We start from the raw sequence: 6,507 nt of genomic DNA on the forward strand, positions 1-6,507 counted from the left end.
AGGTGTCAGGCAGCTGGGAGACGTTCCCCCTGCACCTGGGATTCATCACAGATGTCTTCAGAAACTTTTAGAATATCTTTTGGAATGGCAGAAGGTGGTCTTCTTTTCCAACTTTTGTAATTTTATTTTATTGTAGTTTGAATTGAAGTCTCACTTAATGGGCTCTAATCCATTATTGTACTGGGAGCCAACCTGAGGCCTCTTTAGGGACATACATTGACCACTTTATGCAGTTATCTCAAGAAACACTGGGGTTAGGAATTACATAGGTTTCTACTATCTCATCACTTTAAAAATTAATTCTGTCAGAATTTGCCAAGGACCAGCCTTGGCTTAGAGAAGGGGTCCCAAGGAAGGGGTGTTTGGGAGCATCAATAGAAAGAATCAAAGTCATGGGTAAAGATGACAGCCTTGTGTTCTGCTGGAGATGGCTCCTTAGACAGCTCTCTGCTTAAGACAGCTCTCTACTTGATAGAAAAAAAATTCTAAAAGCTCTCTGGATAGCTCATGGGTTTTCCAACTAAAGTCAGAAAACCTGTTAGGAAAAAAAATTCTTGGATTTTTTCCAACCAAAAACTAGAAACCTGCTAGAAAAGTTCTAAAAGAGCTGTTTGCTCTCCAAGCAGTTCTCTTTGGGTGGCTCTCTCTTGAAGACCAAGGCCCAGTATTTTATTTACATATCAATTGAGTCATTTAGTCTAGGTTCCCTTTTGATTATCCCATGAATCAGTATTTTAAAAAAATAAAAAATAAATTTAAAAAAAAAGCATGGCAAATGAATTTAGAGATTTGCCTGCCTTTGTAAGCACAAACAATAAACTTAGCTGGGTAGGATCTTACTCTAAAATCACCATTCCCCAAGTCTCTTTATCTCCTTTCTGAGAAGCTGGCTCATACTGCAGCTGCCTCTGTTCTTTTAGGTCTATGAAGTCCCTTATACACTTCATATTGCATCTTTTTATTTTGCATAGTTAGAAAAATCCTGATTATATATTTTGAACTCATGTTTTTGAAGTTCTTTTCTACAGAGCAGTCCTGAAGGTCATATAATTTACCATTTTGCTAAGGGCATTAGACACACCCTCAACTCCCTGACACTTGGTGTTTCTAATTATTAAGGAGTCCTTAACCTTGGCAGAAAGGATAACCTTGGCAGGGAAATTATTTCCTGAAGATGTAACAAAAGAAGTAAATTTTGTGCATTATTATACAAACAAGCCTCATGCCTAGCAACCATCAACACTCATGGAGGCCCAATCTCTGCTGACGCTTCACCAAGGGCAGGAACTGTGTCATATCATCCCTTGCATGGCCATTCAGGACTTGACAAGAATTCTCAAAAGAAACACAAATGGCTGAGAAACTTTTTTTTTTGGTAGGGTTGTTTTTGTGTGTGTGTGTGTGTGTGTGTGTATGGTTTTTTGTTTTGTTTTGTTTTTTTAGGTTGTTTGTTTGTTTTTTCAAGACAGGGTTGCTCTGTACAGTCCTGGCTGTCCTGGAACTCACTCTGTAGACCAGGCTGGCCTCGAACTCAGAAATCCGCCCGCCTCTGCACAGTCAAGGACAATGATCCTCATACACATTTAAAAACAAATATTGGTATAACAACTTTATAGATTCACTTGTGGAAGACCACAGTGTAATGACATGATATAATGTCATTAACTTGACTACAGGTTGTGTAGCACATTAATTAATTAACATCAGGGGCTTGGAGAAGAGACTTCATGGGTCTGAAAATGTAAGACCCTGATCCTTGGTCAGTGGTATTTACTTCACCGAGAAGCAGATCTATGCAAAAGCAAGAGATTTATTTTCCAGCTGGTTGGGGTCAACCCTCAAGGCGAGTGACTAGAAGGTGACCCCCAAATAGCTGTTACAAGCAGTGTTTATACTTTTTAGGGGCACAGGTTACATCAGCATGGTTACAGTTCAAACTTACTGGCTAAGTATATTGACCTTTAAATCTATTGGCTAGCAAACATGACAAGCATTTAAACTCTACCTGGGACTTTCCAGAGGTACAGGTGGCTATCAGTCAGTACATTCTGTGATTTTTCTGAGAATTTTTTACTCCTGTGGGTAAAGAATGGAACTTGGCCTAGCATTGACGCCAGGCAAGAGGAGGAAGCTGTAAGAACGGTGTGGTGCTGGAAAAAGTCCTTAGGGTCCCTCATTTCCCTTTTTCTTGTACAAGCTCCAATCCTGAAGCTACACTCAGGGATCTTGAGTAACTAACTCATATTCTTCAGGTCTTGTCCTCAGGGTCTCATATTGTTGGCACAGGACAATCAGCTGTACTGCTTCTACTCTTTCTTTTATGAAGGCTATAAGCTTGTTCAATATTCATGGTCCAAAGGTCAACAATAGCAGGAGAACAATTAGGGGTCCTAACAAGGTCAATATGAGGGTGGTTAACCAAAGGAAGAGTTAAATTGAGACTCACACCAGCCTGTTCTCTTTCTCTCTTCCACTTGGCTAGCTCTTCTCTTACCTTGATCTTAACTACCTTGGAATGGTCTCAAGTATGTGTTTCCCAATGTTTCACACCCCCCAGGTATCACAGAAAAAGTGGTTGGCCCACACACACTGATGGGCCTGCTGCTGGCTTCTCCCATCTCAGGGGCACACATATGTGGGTTTCTTCCTGGACACTCTTCAACTTCGGGTGTCCTCACCCTAAGCCCCACCCTCCAAGGCCACTTCTAGGACATGGTTTAGATTCAAAAGCCCCTTATCCCCCTCATTCAGGTAATCACTCCCCCTGTGCCTATAGGGTGGGAATATCCCAGGAGAGATCAAAGACAAGGTCTGAACACCAGGTATAAGGCAGATGCTCCTCTGTAGTGGACCAAACTACATCCCCAGTGGCTGAGAGTACTTGTCAAGTCACTTTGGTAGGGTTGTTGGGGCTGATAATGCTCAGCACCAGAAGGAAAATACACCATAGCCATCTCATGATTTCTCTGGCCTTGCAGAAGGTTGGGTGATCTTGAGCTTGAGGGGGCTGCTTGGGTGTCTGGTTGCTATCCAGTTGGCATCAGGTGCAGGTGCTGGTCTGATGTGAGTTACATGAACCCAAGCAGTTACTCCATCCACTTTAACAGTGGTTGGGGTGGTCAACAACACCAGAAATGTCCCTTTCCACTTTGCTTCCAAGTTTTCAGCATGATGCCTCTTATACCCAATCTCTAACTCGATACTTGTGTGGAACCTCTAGGGTTCCACAGGGCACTAAGTTTAGGCCACAATTCCTGGTGGTTGATCTTGAAAGCTTGCAATTGAGCCATAAGATCCTTGTCAGCCTGAAATGTCACTCTGGGGGTGAGGGGGTGAAGAGCTGAAGTAAAGGGAGTGCAAGTCCCATACAGGATCTCAAAAGGGGTCAGGTTAAAATGGTAGGGAGTATTCAAGGTTTGGAACCAAGGGAAGGAGTATCACCCAAGCAGCAACAGTCTCCAAGGAAAATTTAGCTAAGGTCTCTTTTAGGGTTATGTTCATTTTCACTACCTGCCCTGAGCTCTGGAGACAGTAAACATAATGGAGCTTCTAATTAGTTCCCAATATCTCAGCCAATCACTGACTTACCTTAGAGACAAATGCAGAACTGTTGTCCAATCCAATTACCTTGGGCACTCTGAACCTCAGAAAAATTTCCTCTAATATCTTCTTGGCAATCATGGTAGCTGTTTCCTGCTTGGTGGGGAAAGCCTCAACCCATACAAAGCCTCAACCCATACAAAGAAAGTATTCACAAACACTAGAATGTATTTGTAACCATTTTTTCCTGGCTTACCTTCTGTAAAATCAACCTCTCAATATACTCCTGGCCATTCTCCCCTAGGTCTTTTGCCTTGTTTACTCTTGGTCACATAAGCATTCACTTGCTGACATACCTTACTTACTCTGTTCTACTATCTCTCTGGCCCAAAGCCTGAGATCCAGTATAATACTTTAGATTCCTTAACTGCTTGGACAAGCTTTTTATCCCCTAAATGAGTCCATCTATGCATTTGGCCTAGTAAGTCTTTTGCTTGCTTTCTGGGGAGTATAGTTTTTCCTTTTTGTGTATGCCATTGCCCTTCCTTCTCTAGGTAGTAGTTGGTAGGGTGGCTAGCAATCTGAATCCTATCTTCTTCTGTATATTTTAAGTGAGACCATCCCTTAGTCCAGCCCCATTTCCCAGTGGGTGTTTCTTGAAGGCCCATAACCACTTCTCAAGCCACTTGATCTGCCTGGTTATTGCCCTGAGCCACTGAGTCTCTTCCCTTCTGATGTCCTGGGCAATGAATAATACTCACAGTTGCCAGCTTCATCAGGGCATCCAAAAGATCCAAGATTTCCTGCTTGTTTTTTATTTCTTTTCCCTTTGTTGTAAGCAATCCTGTCTCTTGGTGTATAACCCATGGACATGGGTTGTGGCAAAGGCATATCTGCTATCCATGTAGATATTAATTTTCTTGCTGGCCCCAAATTCCAAGGCTTTGGTGAGGGCAATTAGCTCCACTCTGACAACATGATGGGGGAGGGGGGAGTTGAGGACAAGATGATATTTGTGCTGTCCACCACTGCAGCAACCGCTTATCTCTGACCTTCATGGGGAAAACTGCTTCCATCTGTAAACCAGGTAGCCTTGGCTCCCAGCAGGGGTAGGTCAGAGAGGTCTTTCCATTCAAAGGCAAAGTATTCTTGACTTTGGAGTGCCAATGGCATGCAGAAGAAAGCACCTTTCAAGTCTAAGACTGTGTACCAAATTCTGGAAGGTGGCAAAAAACTCAATAGAATGTAGGGGTTAGGCCCAGTAGGGTAGATGTCAGCCACTCAGCAGTTTACCTCTCATAAGTCCTGGACTGGGCAGTGATCATTACTAGTGCCCGGCTTCTTAACTGGCAGGAGCAATGTGTTACAGGCTGAACAGCATTTAAGCAACACCCCAAGCTGTAGGAGCCGCGGCTTAATTCCTTATAGTGTCTCTCGAGACATAGGGTATTGTCTGAGAGGCACTGGGGTAACCTGTGTCTTGATTTCTACCACCACACGGGGATGACATTTTACTTTGCTCATCCCCACCCCTTCCAACCAGGCTGATGGGAATGTTTCCAACCACCAAGTCAAGTCCTAGTTCTGAGTAAAGGTAGTTTCAAATAATTTACTCTCATCATCTAGTCTGGTAGTCAGAACAAGTATGGGTTCTCCTTTTTGGGCCAGTTAGTTGCAGCCTATCGGGCAAAAAGTGTATCTGGGCCCCCATCTTGGAGAGTAAGTCTCGCCCCAGCAGAGGGTAGGGACAGTCTGGGATGATCATATATGGGATACCTGGCCCATCCCAAGGTCCACTGTTCTTTGGGTAGTCTGTGAATACATTTTAGGGACAGTCTGGGATGATCATATATGGGATACCTGGCCCATTCCCAAGGTCCACTGTTCTTTGGGTAGTCTGTGAATACATTTTGGTGCCAGTGGCTCCTTGGACCCAAGGTTTTTTTTTTTCGTGGAAATGAGGCCAATGGCTTGGAGGAGGGCATAGTGTTGAGCCCCTGTGTTCACCAAGAATTGAGTTGGTTTCCCCTCCACTCTCAGAGTTACCCTAGGATTAGGGAGGGGATCCAAACCCAGTCTACCCTAATCGTTGTCTTCACCCAGGGCTAATACCTTCACCATTTGGGGGTGCTTTTCTGAAGGCCTGGAATTTCCCACCCCTGACTTCTGTTTGTTGGGGCACTCACAGGCCCTGTGGCCCCACTCCTTTCCAATGAGTTTTCTGTCTCTCTTTGAATGGATTCTCTCTTCTCTGCTTTCCCTAACTATTGTAGCCAAGATTCTCTGTAAATTCTGTTGCTTTTCTTTTTTTCATCTCCCTTTCATCCTCTTTCTCTTTCTCTGCTCCTTCTCCTCCTCTGTCTCCTTGTTATGGTAGACTTTCTAAACAACCTGCACTAAATCCCTCAAAGACTTATGCTGCAGTCCCTCTAGCCTCTGAAGCTTTTCCTGATATCTCTACTATCCTGGTCTACAAAAGCCATAGTCACAGTATCTTTATGCTCCTCACTGATGGGGTCATAGGATGTATACTGATAGAATGCCTCCATGAGTTGTTCTAGAAAAGCTGTGGGCAACTGGTCTAGTCCCTGCTTACCTTGGTCAAATTGGTGGGTCATCATGTCATCCCCTTGAGACCTGCCAATGGAGGCTGGTGATAGCTACTGTGACTTTAGGTGCCCCTTACCTTCTGCCATATTAAAGTCCCAGTCAGGTCTAGTCTAGTCAGAGGAAACCCGATGTCAATGATAGCCTGGTCAATCAATGGTGCCCCTGTGTCTGAGGGGACATTGTTTCTGGCTTCTGGAATTATCCTGTCATGCTCTTCAGTTGTGAAGAGCACTCTCATGAGTTGTTGGATATCATCCCAGGTGGGCTGATGAGTAAATAAAACAGTCTCAAAGAGTTTAATCTGTCCCTTGGGGTTATCTGAAAGGAAGGGGTAATGTTGGGCCTTCCAGTTGTACA

The 6,507-nt window shown here is 43.9% G+C and overlaps 1 non-coding gene across 1 annotated transcript; it reads right to left on the reverse strand.

Annotated features, from left to right (window-relative positions):
• Positions 1-554: 554 nt before the first annotated feature.
• Positions 555-619, reverse strand: LOC115032403. The gene has a single exon (XR_003838077.1). It is a non-coding gene; the product is annotated as a U7 small nuclear RNA (small nuclear RNA).
• Positions 620-6,507: the final 5,888 nt, after the last annotated feature.

Source organism: Mus caroli, chromosome 1, assembly GCF_900094665.2.
Source record: "Mus caroli chromosome 1, CAROLI_EIJ_v1.1, whole genome shotgun sequence".
Classification (NCBI taxonomy): Eukaryota; Metazoa; Chordata; class Mammalia; order Rodentia; family Muridae; genus Mus; species Mus caroli.